Source organism: Mus musculus, chromosome 13 (genome assembly GCF_000001635.26).
Source record: "Mus musculus strain C57BL/6J chromosome 13, GRCm38.p6 C57BL/6J".
Classification (NCBI taxonomy): domain Eukaryota; kingdom Metazoa; phylum Chordata; class Mammalia; order Rodentia; family Muridae; genus Mus; species Mus musculus.
In genome coordinates, this window is record NC_000079.6 from 42,878,837 (window position 1) to 42,891,626 (window position 12,790).

At 43.0% G+C, this 12,790-nt stretch overlaps 1 protein-coding gene across 10 annotated transcripts in view; it reads left to right on the forward strand.

Annotated features, from left to right (window-relative positions):
- Positions 1-12,790, forward strand: part of Phactr1 (phosphatase and actin regulator 1) — a 458,153-nt gene that overhangs the window by 198,463 nt on the left and 246,900 nt on the right. The window lies entirely within an intron of this gene.

Here is a 12,790-nt window from a genome sequence, read left to right on the forward strand (position 1 = left end):
CCTACATATTCAGGTGAGGTTCATGGAAAAATATGAACGGAACTAACACAAATCCTCAAACGCTAAAAAGGGGGGGGGTTAATATGCACAAATGCTTAGACATACATTGAGAACTCAGAACTCTGTATTGAAAGCATCAAGGGAAATTCTTGCGTTACAAACGTTTGGAACAGATGTTGTGATCCACTTGTCCACACTGTAAAATAAATGCAATATTACATCTGTGGGGCATAGGATTCCTCTTATAACTGCACACTGATGCACTTCCTGAGATGAGCCTCTTGCAAACTGCACCCCCTAAGAAGCTGAGAGTGCCATCTATGGTTGTGTAATTAACATCACTCGCTTCAATATTAAAGAGTTGCCTGCAAAAATTCAGTTGTTTCTACTTTAGGCTAATTGAATCTGAACTTCCCTCTCTCATGGTGTGACTTTTTATTTAGTCACTCCTAATTTCTAATGACAGAAATTATTGTGGGCCAGCTAGACGACGGCTCAGCAAGGAAGGGCACTTGCCACTAGCCTTTTGCTCTCTGAAGGTACAAGAGGAAAGGACAAAACCAATTTCCACAACTTGTCCTCTGGCCCCTGTACAAGCAGACAGACAGACAAGACAGACAGACACACACATTCATTTGTGCTTATGCATGAACACAAAGTCTTCTAGGTCACTCCCCATCTCATTGTTTGAGGCAGGGTCTCTTACAGAACCTGGAGCTCAGTGAGTGGCTGAATCAGGGCTAGACAGCCCCCGGAGACTACCTGACTCATCCCTACTCCACCAGTGCTATGCTGCAGACACACACGTTGCTGGGCCCAGATTTTTCATGGCGTCCGGGAATCTGTATTCAGGTCTTCATACCTGTATAGCAAGGACTTTGCCCACAGAGCCATCTCTCCTGTGTTTTCGTTACCAAACACTATATTGAGCACAGTATGTGGCCATCCTGGGCTGGAGGAAATCATTCAGGACCTCTCATGCTCATTTCTTCTCTGACCCCATCTGCACCATGGTGAGTCCTGGAGCCTACAATGCATTTCTTGTTACCTTTGTTGTCAGCCCTACCTACTCACTGGGACTGGTTCCAGGTTGCCCCTCAGACACCCAAGTCTAAGGTATCAGATACCCAAATCTTGCATACAGTAACATAGTCTTTTAATATACTCATCTCCCTGTTGCTATGTCACCTCCAGATTATCTATAGCATCTAAGAGAATGCAAATACCATGTAAATAACTTGTTCCATGTTATTTATAAACAATGCTTAGGTGCCTTTTTTTTTCTTGAATAGTTTCATTGATGGGTGGTTGAGGCATGCTGTGGAATTTATAGGTACAGAGGTTGACTATACTCTTTTGAAATTGTGATTTGAAAATGTACCCTCTAAATTCCAGTCGCCTGTTACTGGAAACTCAAATGACTCAAGTCTCTTTGGGGATATTTTCAGAGCGACTCAATTTTTCATTTTTTTGAAGAAGAAATATCTGTTATATAATTTGTACTGATGGCCAGCGAGCTCATAGATGTCAGTTCACTGAGACAATGTAATTCTCTTCTTGAAGCAGCACAATTCACAATTCGAATTTGGATTCTATTGAAACTTTAGTGGTGGGAAAGCCTGAGAGTCTATCCAGGGTGATCTCTGGGACAGGTCCTTAATTCTCACAGCTGGAGATGGCAGTTTCTGGTGATAGATTAGAGCCATCAAGAGAGATGTGCTTCCAATAAGATATTAGCCTCCAGGCCGGGCATGGTGGCACACGCCTTTAATCACAGCATTTGGAAGGCAGAGGCAGGTGGATTTCTGAGTTTGCCGCCAGCCTGGTCTACAGAGTGAGTTCCAGGACAGCCAGGGCTACACAGAGAAACCCTGTCTTGGGAAAAGAAAAAAAAAGAGTCCAGAATTGTTATAACACTAAAAGCAAACAACAGGCTGATGCAGATCCAGGCAGAAACAATAAAGAAAGATGGTAAATAAGATGGTAAGAAGAGAGGAAAAGAAGAAACAGAAGGGTCATCTCCAGATCCCAAAGATAGACTTCTGGGAACTGGAGAGATGACCCAGTGATCAGGAGCATTTGCTGCTCTTGCAGAGGACCAGGGTTCTGTTTTTAACACCTATGCTGGATAGCTTGCAACTGCCTGTAATTCCAGTTCTGGAGAATGCAGAGTCACAGACAACCATGGGCCAGGTAGCAAGGTCCTGGAGGGAGAGAGACAGAGATAGAGAGACAGAGAAACAGAGTCAGACAGCTATAGAGACAAAGAGACAGAGAGAGGCAGAGACAGACAAAGAGATAGAGACAGAGAGACAGAGACAGAGTAACAGACAGAGACAGAAGCGTGACACAATTATTTTTAAAACAATATTGATGCCAGCAATAATTAGACAAATTTGAGTCATGGAGGCAACTTTTCCGGGAGATTTTCATTTGAACGGCCTGGCTGTTTCTCTTATAAGATTCATTCTGGAGCAACCATACTGAATCTCTAGACATCTTTAAGGAAGATAGGAATGTCAGCCACACAAACCCTGGGGGAAATCAAATGCAGGCTAAGAATGAAACCCCTGCAGTAGCTCTATTTGGAAATTTCCTGGGAGTAGATAATCTTCAACCACACACTCCAAGTGCCACACACCAGCCATGTGTGGCCAGTGAGCCCTTGAAGTGTACCTAAGGGCAACTGTGGTGGGTTGTGTTAACATTGGATATTGAGGACATAGCCTGAAAAGATATGTAAAACATCTGTTGGTGATCTTTATATTGTTATCTAGTGAGATAATACTTACATATACTTGGGGGAAATGGAGTGTATAAGCCATGCTGAAGATGTGGGAGCTAGCCTATAACCTGCAGGAGTTAGTTCTCTTCTTCATCAATGTAGGATCCAAGGATTGAAACCAGGTCATCAGGTTTGGCAGCAAGTGTCTTTCCTCTCTGAGCCATATTGCCAGACCTTAAGAAATAACTTGACCAATTTCTTGTTATCTTCTTAGTATGGATGTTACGTGTTTTTGTTGTTGCTTGAGATCTAGCCCGGGGCCTGTGCTCTGTTTCAGAGCTACACCCAAAGCATTAGAACACATTAAACTGTGTACATTAAATGGCACTTCTCTCAGTCAGATATGCATGGAGCCTGCAGGTAAAACCATAAAGGGCTGTTCTTTTAAATACACGAATTAACAGAAAACCCCAGAAGGAAGAGCTTTCCGATACAAATTTATTGGGTTTGGGATTTAAAATGTGACTTTAAATTAATTCTGTATTGTTGTGTGGTACTGAGGATTGAACCCATGGTCTTTCACAGTGAAGGTTAAGCTCCTACCACTGAGCCATTCCCAGCCTAATTTCAACTTCAAACTTATAATCTCCCTCTACTTTCTTAGCTAGCTTGTAAACAAAGTCTAAGAGGGTGTCACAGAGACTTGGGGAGGAAGGAGCCCCCACCAGCCCATCTCCCTGAAAAAAAAAATGTTTCCCAAGTTAAGCAGAATATTGCTATGCAAATCATTTAGCAATATTTTTTCTAGAAATTGATGAGAAAAATAAAATACTATATAAGAATATCTAAAAAGATTGGTCTAGATAACGGATTGCCCCTCTCCCATTAGTAATATGTGTGTGACAGAGAGCATGAGATACATCTCTGAAACCCTAGCTTACAATTAGCTTCTCTGAGTTTACAAGAAGAAAAGCCTAAAACTTAAGATTGAACACAATTTTTTCATCCCCCTATTAATAAGTGTCTGGCGGTAGTAAGCCGTGTGCAAGGCACGGAGCACATAGTATGCAGCATTGGATAAGAGAGACAGAGCCCCTGCTTTCTCCAGGATTACAGGAAACCAACAGGCAATGACAACATAACATAATAGCTTGTACTATAAGGAACCACAGAGGCATGTTGCAAAAGAATCCAATAAAGACATAATTGGAAAGAAGGAAAAAAGACTCAAGTTTGACACCTGCAGCTTACAGAAGCCATTCCAGACACAGGGACCTGCCCAGATAAACAGATGGGGACAGGAGAGCATCGACTAAAAACCCAGAAGCTAAAACCCATGTCAGTTTGCTGTCATACAGAAGACAAGAAGGGGAGGGGATAAGCTTGGAGAAGTGACCGTGGGCCAGGACAGAGTCCATGATTCCACTTGTCTGAGGTGTCCAACAAGGTCAGTCTATAGAGACAGAACATAGATCAGTGGCTGCCTGGTTATGAGGTAGAAGATGGAAGACGTGACAGTAAGTTGTGAGTTGGTTTCTTTGGGGAATGGTGGAAATGTTCTAAAAATAGATTTTAGTGATGACAATTCTGTAATCTGTATGTAGTAAGACATTAAGTATATTAAAGTTCATTGAATTGTGGTGACTTATACACTTAGAATATATGCAAAGTGTGTCTTAATAAGGCTTTTAGTGGCTGAGGGTGTTAAGTCAATAATAGTGTTTGACCAGCCTGACCAAGGCTCTGGATTCAACCCCTAGCATTAGAGAAAGATTGATAACAGTAATTGAGAGGTTAGGGAGATGACTCGGTGGCTAAAAGCTCTGACTGCTCTCCCAGTGAACCCAGATTCAATTCCCAGTACCTATATGATGGCTGGAAATGATCCAATTCCAGGACATCTGACATCTTCTTCTGGCCTTCCTGGGCACTGCGCACACCTTGTGCACAGACACACATTCAGGCAAAACACCCATTCCCATAAAATAATAAAATAATTTAAAAAAAAAACTTGATAAAGTTGTTCAAATATGAAGCATCCTATAGACCCTGTTAAGGACTTTGGCAGCATCCTACATGGGGTTCTGCATCCTACACACCTGCTTCTGAGGTGCTTTGAACAGTACATAACTTCTGCCTGCAAAGTTGCAGTGAGCAAAGAGAACGGACCCCCATTGAGTACCTACTGTCTAAGGAACACCTGCAGGGGTACCTCACACACATCATCACATTTAAACTTCACCACAGTGTGCCGATACCCTTTGCTACAGGTTTGTTTCATTGCTGTGGCAATCGAGGCATTACCCTAATGGGTCCGAAATAGCAGCAGCCACTGTTGTTTCTGTGAGATGGTCGTGGCTCTTCAGAGGTGAGGCATTGTGCCCAAAGCTTTGCACGGGATTAGAATGTAGGATCCATAGGACCTAGAGCTTTTCACTTTTGTTTTCACTGCTCTGCAGCCCTGACAAAGAGTGAAGAAAAATACTCAGGACGGGGTTGAATTGCTTGGTAGACTGACCCGGCTGTAACACATATCCCTGGTGTATCCGTTTCCGGTTCCGACTGGAACAAATTGCCACAAACTCTGTGGCTTAAAGCAACAGATGTATCCTTTCGTAGTTCTGGAGGTCAGAAGGTCAAAGCCAACCTCACCCAGATAAAGTCAAGATGTAGGAGCTGCTGCCCCCTGAAGGATCTTGGGAAACTCCAGGGCTTCATCCTCCCCAGCTTCTCTTAGACACCTGCATTCTGAGGGTAGGGTAGGTGCCCCTCCCTGTGATAGCTAGAATCACTTCCGTTTCGCTTTCGCTTCATTCCCCCCCTCCCCCTTCTCCACTTTGTTGATTTCCTTACGTACAAGGATTTCAGCCTGTCGGGGATGTTTCAGAATCCTTTTCCCTTCTCAAGTTTCCTAATCTAATCACAACTGCTCACTGTGACGATAATGATGATGATATGATGATGACATCTGGCCTATCAGCTAGCTAATAAATTTGGAGACAAGGCCCTTATTCTGCCTAGTCTATCCAGCTCTAGAAACTTGTTTGATTTGAGTCCGAGAATAAAAGCATCATCAGTGTTTTGACCTTGAACACGAGCCTAAAGCCTTTTGTCTAATCATAACAAAAATCAAGACTGGAATAAAATAATACTCTTACTTATTTATATCTAATCTTAAATACCCTCCACTTGAAATGTGAGAAGAATAAAACAAATTTTAAAATGTGACCATGTGCAGTTAAAGGATATTTTTATCTGGAAATGTTATTATTATTCATTGATAAATTACAGAAAAATGTCAACATGTCGAGCCCTCAGAGAGATCCCCTGCCAAAGGAATGTGGAAGTTTGGATAAATGGGTACAAACAGTCATAGAATAATATTTATATTGCATCATAACCTGTTTTCAGACACACTTTGTCTTCTACAGTTTCACTTAAAACAAACATGAGCTTCACAAGGCTTGTTTTAAATGAGCCAGCATCTTGTTTTCAAAGGTTTTGTGATACCTATTTTGCTCTGGGTTGCCCCCCTACTGCCACTGCCACAAAGTCTAGGCCTGAGAGAAAAGCAAAGCCCAGAGGCCACTAGTCAGCAGAGAATCCTGACAGAGAGCACATTGAGAGAGCAGAGCTTGTCTAGTGTCCTTCAGAGCTGCTAGACTCCCTGAGAGTGTCACTCGGAAGGCAAAGAAGCTTCATAAAGTAATGAGGAACCAGCCCTGTGAGTCCTGTATACTGTGGGGGCTGAGGCCAGAGGATGGCAAGTTCAGGGGCTTCTGGGGCCACAGAGCAAGTCTAAAGGTGGTCTAGACAACTTGCCACCGAGACCCTTTCTCAAAAATTAAAAAGCAGAAATGTAAATCAGAGAGCTTAGGTAGAATCAAGTGTCTCAGTGGTAAAGCAGCAGCCTAGCGTGCATGAAGTTCTATGTTCAACCACCAGCAACACAAAACATTCCATAAACATATGTTCTAATTATATAGAATTTATTATATGTACCGAAAATACTGAAGAACAAGAATTTGGGTCGAAGATCAGGATAATCCTTCAGTGGCTATTCACTTGTTCTAAGCATCCTCGCCTCTGTTCGACCAACCAAAGTATTTTCTTTTTAACTGCTTTCTCCTGTGATGGATCACCCTGCTTTTAGTCTTTCGTTCTCTTACACTCAGCATATGGTGGTCATGGGCTGTGTTTGCTTCCATCCAGATCATCTAACAGGCTTCTGCGGTAAGTGATGCTTCACTTCCGAAGTGTCCTGGGACCATAAATCAGATTCTTCTCACTTTTAGCGGTAGTGAGGAGGGGAGAAGGAGGCTGCTTCATTACTTAGGTGACCTTGAAGCCAGCTCGTTTGGTTTTTGGTTTTTCCATAGGACTAGCTGACATCTCTGAGGTTGTCAAATACATCTATACTTGTGCTTTTCAATTCTGATATCTCACTGCCTTGGGACTCTTGGTGAATACTAGAGTGGGTTTGCAGGTTGCTTAGGGATTTCCAAGCGGCAGACCTGGGGATGAGATTTCCTAGTGCAGTTTTCTGTGAGAGGGAGCTTCATTTGGCAATACCAGAAGAGACTTTGGGAAGTAAGAAAGAAAAGAGAAGAAGACAGGAAAGGATGTAATTTTAAGGCAGCTACTGATGCGAACAACACAACACTGGGCTATTTTCAATATACTGGTGTGGAAACAGGGTAGGTGGCCTTCATGGGTTTTCTCCATCCCTGGTTGAGCATGGCTTTGGTAAGCACTGTGTCTCTGGTACTTACTCTCCATTGCCTCTACCGTGAGGAAACAAAGCCCACTACAGAGTTGCAGGTGTTCCCATCCCAGTAAGCTTTCTAATTATGGAAGCTAGTGCTGTTGAGTTCTGGGTGGCCGGGACGGGGCAATGCTGACAACTTCTGCTTCGATGAGTGTGAGAGGTGTGGGGGAAACGTGGGGAATGAATGGTCAATTAGGAAACGAGAATAGAGCGCTCTCATAAGCTTGCTGTGAATGTTCCAGAAATCGCAAGTCCTGGTTTGTCACTGCTTACTTAGCACCATGTACCTGCATGCTACCACCCATGGTGACATGCACAAGAGCATTAATCTTTAGCTAGAGACTAAAGGAGACTTCATGGGAGCCCTGAACAGAGTAACAAGAGTTTTGTCTCAGTCGATTGTGGATCCCATATATTATTTATATGGAAATAGTCTAAAAGAACCATTCCTTAAAAATATGCAACAGGATTTTCTCTTTCTATCTACTCTTCAGAAATGATATTAACATATCATATAGTTGTGGCATTTCTAGGAAAAAAATGAAACCCTCATTGCCAGTTACTTGGTATTTATTTCTAGAAGGTTCATTTTGGTCAAAAGTGTGCTTTGAATTCTTCCTGCGATGCACAGCAGGCATGTTATCTGTCAAATGGGCCAGTTAATTCTGTTACCATCCACTATTTAAAAATTTTGTACTTAGATATGCTATTGAAAATTCGTGGAGGGTTAAGAATTGGATAATTTAATTCACCTTTTTCCCTTCTGAGCTTGATTTCTGAGAAGCCAGCATCTAGGACATATAGAAGAGGCATAGAGGTTAATCACCGTGTAGGGTTGGGGAACAGAGGAAGAGCCAATTCTAAACTTCAGTCAATGCTCTTCAGAGCAAGAGAGCAGGATTTCTGCCTCCTGCCCTGCCTTAAGAGATACTGTGGAATGGAGATACTGTGGAATGAAGCCAGCTTGTTGAACTCCTTTAGGAATTGTTCTTGGAGGTGGTGAGGTTCCTTGGGTGAATTATAACTATGATTTGTAACTGCATGCACCTCAGGACATTAACTTAAAGGGCTTTATACAACATCCAATTCAACCTTCTCATTTAGCTCTGGAGGAAATCAACACTTGAAAAGTATCCCTCTAGATACAATCCTGCACACACCGATTTACAGACACACTCTTGGGTGGGCCCTGCTCCAAGTCCCATCCTCTTTCCCTTGCTCCTTCCCTAGTGACTTGCTATGAGGGCTTCAAAGTGTACATCTCATCACAACCCTGGTTTAGCCTATAGGGCCATCTCCTCACCACTCTCCCCATGACCTCTGTCCTTCCCGAGAAGCCTAGATCTTTCCTGTCTCCATTTCTAACCCTTCACTAGCCCTGGTTCCCCAATAAAAGTGTGCCCCCTCCTCGTTGCACACTATTATACACACGGGTGACCCCTTTGCTTTGGGGGGGCTTCTTCATTTTTAAAACGGTTCTATATACCTTCTTGCTAGAGCAGTACTGGCCCATACCTAATGAGGAATAAGAGTGGAATGAGGTCAGTTTCATACTAACTCCTAATCCCTGTAGCAATCTGAGTCCCAGGAGAAAAATGTGTGTGCCAAGCTTGCAAAATAGCCATGAAACACTAACAAGATCTGAAGCTCAAAATGTCTCCATTTGTATTGCATCGGCAACAGAATTATTATGGTCTTTTAACTGGTATATTCCTAGTGGTCACTGGGCCGGCTCTACCCTTGTGTCTTAGTTAGGGTTTTAGTGCTGTGAATAGACACCATGACCAAGGCAACTTTTATAAGGACAACATTTAATTGGGGCTAGCTTACAGATTTAGGGGTTTAGTCCATTATCAACGAGCATGGCGCATCCAGGCAGGCATGGTGCAGGCAGAGCTGAGAGTGCTACATCTACATCTGAAGGCTGCTAACAGAATACTGGTTTACAGGCAGCTAGAGTGAGGGTCTTAAATCCCATACCCACATTGACAAACCTATTCCAACAAGGCCACAATCACAATACACATACATACATTCAGTGCCACTAATAGTGCCACTCCCTGGGCCAAGCATATACAAACCATGACACCTTGTATAGGTCTTTCTTGATGGGTTAGGAAGGCCATCCATCTAAAAGGGAAGGAGCCACTCTTAGCCCCATTATGCTGTTAACATGCTCAAAAATGCTCCTTGTTTTTTTAAAACCTGTTTCCTACAAGAAGCTGAAAGCGTCCTACGACCTCACTCGATCAGTAGTCCAGAACCTGAGTGTGTGCTTCCTTGTGGGACAGTGAAACCCAGGTCCTCTGCATTCACTTTGTGTACAGTGTGTGTGTGTGTGTGTGTGTGCACGCATATTTAGCCTGCATGTATGTATGTGTACTACATGTATGTAGTGCCCACAGAAGTCAAAAGTGCTCATTGGATCCCTTGGAACTGGAGTTACTGAAAATTGTGAGCTGCCATTTGAGTGCTGGGATCCATACTTTAAAAAAAAAAAATTCTTGCAAGAGCAGCCAGTGCTCGTAATTGCTGAGCCATCTTTCCAGTGCCCAGTATCATTTTTTTTTTTGATACTTGAAGAATTCAAGCAGCCTCCCATGTTCTCCCCTTGGATTCATTTTCTTTATGATTATAATCACTGAACATGACTGAACCCACTAAGTCCCTGTGAAGACTGCCAAACGTTGTATGTAAGATGTAGATCTGCCAGCAAGACTTGCTTTTAGGAGTTCACAGTGCACATATGATTAACAGAGGGCTCTGAAAGGCCCATATCTCTATTATGGAGCTGGTAATGCAGCCTCGGTGGTCAGTTATCTGCATAACCCTGCCACACATTCATATCTTGAAGGGATGCCTAACCTGGCTGTACCTACCTACATTCATTGCTTGATTGTGTTGTTTCCAACTGATGGGATAGCAAATCATTTAGAAATACACTCCTTTTCTACTTTTATACATGGTGGGGGAATTAAATGCAGTGAGCTTTCCTAGAACTCGAGCATACACATACACACGAGAAATTTTGCACTGTATTGTGGGAAATCTGTAAATAGTAGTATTCTCCAAAAACTAAACTAGATATTAAAGACCCCTCTCATTGAATTGTCAAACATTTGCTACATAACACAGCATCTTTGTATCAATGTTCATAAGACCTCTTCTGGTTCAGGCAGTGGCTATCAGCATGGGTCTTTTCTGGTCACATGGACATGATGTCACTGTCACAATTAGGACTTATTAGCCACTAGCAGAGAGAGTCCCTGTGACAATATATAGGCATGTCTACTGATTGTAAAGCAGTAAATGTAAAGCGTAATTGGAACATCCTGGTCAAATGAAGGAGAGCTATTCTGTGTCATCACAGAGGGCCGATCATATTAGTCATCACAGCAGCCTAATTTATTGCTTAACCATGTGAAAGTGCTGATTATTCTAGGAGCTGATGGAAAATACAATTGTAAGTTGAATGTGCATGTGACAAGTAACAGATGTTAAAAGCTTCACTCTTTGGCCCGTTTCACCCCTCTTGATCTTACATGTCCATCCTCTTTGTAGTCTCAAGTTGACCAGGATGGGAGAAGGATTCATTATCTCTCACCTGTCACCTTCCCAGACACAGCCCTCCAGGCAGCAGGGACCAGGGTGTCAGACAGTGACCGTTCAGGCAACTCTATGCTCCTTAAAATGGGATGTGCTTAGCACTGGGTGACCTCATAGTTTTACATATCCTGTTCTCCGCGTCTAGAATGTCTCTTTGCCTCTTCTCCCATCTCTGCCCGTCTGAGTCTAGGTGACCTTGCCAACATTGTGTGCCGATTCTCAGAGCAGATATGTCTTCTCCTTCCTGCATAACTGTCCGCTGTGTGCTGCCTTCCTTACCCTCGTCATTCTTTGCATTTCTGCTATTCTAGCTTTCGTAATCCTGCACATTCCTTGAGGGAACAAGAGCCTTCCATGGTCCTTGGCAGCAACGTAGCACAGTGACTTGCACTTAACTTGGAAGAGTCCAGTGAACATTAGATTGGATGAGTGAAGGGTTAAAACTGCAGAGAGTTTAGGCTTACCAAAATAACAAACAAATGACTGTGAATGTAGCAGGGGAGGAGAGAGTGGGGCAGTTTAAGGGAAAAAAAAGCAAGCATATCTATGAAAACTACTTGAGGCTGTTTGTTTTAAATGTAATTGCCTATAAAGCCTGTGTTGCTGACACTCAGCCCATCAGTCTTATAGAAATTCTTTTTAGCCTGCCCAAAGACATTGATGCAGACCAAAGACAAAGGCAACTCAGAGAAAGATGGTCTTTTTCTATGTTCCCTGAAACCTTTCCACGGTCCAATCTTCATTTTTCTGAACTCCCCACACATGGTGGAATATGCCTACACAATTACTTTAAAATTAAACTCCTGCATCAGTATTCACGGCTCCACCTACTCCCCCCTGAGCCACACACAGGTTATGCAGATGTCTTGGGATGTACTTCCATTTAGCTTGACATAAACCTGGCCTGCTTCCCCCAAGTTTACTGGCAGGGATTCTCAACAAACAGGATTACAGTTCTGAAACCCTCAGCCATACAATCTGCAACCGACAACTCAGCCCCGAGACACTGGGATTCACCTGTCTTTCCTGTGTAACAGCTGCATCTCCACAGCTGGTGTTCAGCCTAGGCTTTGGACGAAGAGTGATGTGACTGGTCTTGGAATTATCTAGAACCTTATGGCCTTTTTTTTTTTTTCAGATCAGAATACAATAGTATAAGATATTACTGGAAGGGAAAAGGAGAACTCTGAGAGGTTGATGAAGAGAAAAACAAAACAAAACCATTTCCCATCTCTGCCTTTCTTGCAGAGCAATGTGTATGGTCTAGCTAAATGATTACTCTGTGCTTCTGGGGAATCAAATCTTAAAACTGAGAAACAGAGTGGCTCTCCCTCCTCCCCTGTGTTATATGTGAGCTATCTGAGGAATCCTTCCACTGGAAGGTATTTCTACAATGGTTGGGATGAAATATTATTCTTTAATATAGGTTCTTCTCTTTACATAGTGTGTCAAGGCCAGGGATTCTCCCACCCCCACCCCCTGGATGAAGGGTGAGTTTTCTTTGGGAATCTAACATTGTGGCCACTCTACTGCCCAGTGTTCATTTTCCGTCCTCAGTCAGACCACGTGTATCAGTGAACCAACTTGAGTATAAGCCTATGGGCAGTCTGTAGTGGATAGCTTAGTGATATGCCACCTTATTATCTTTTTTTTTGAGGGGGGGGGTTGGTTTTTTGGTTTTTTGAGACAGG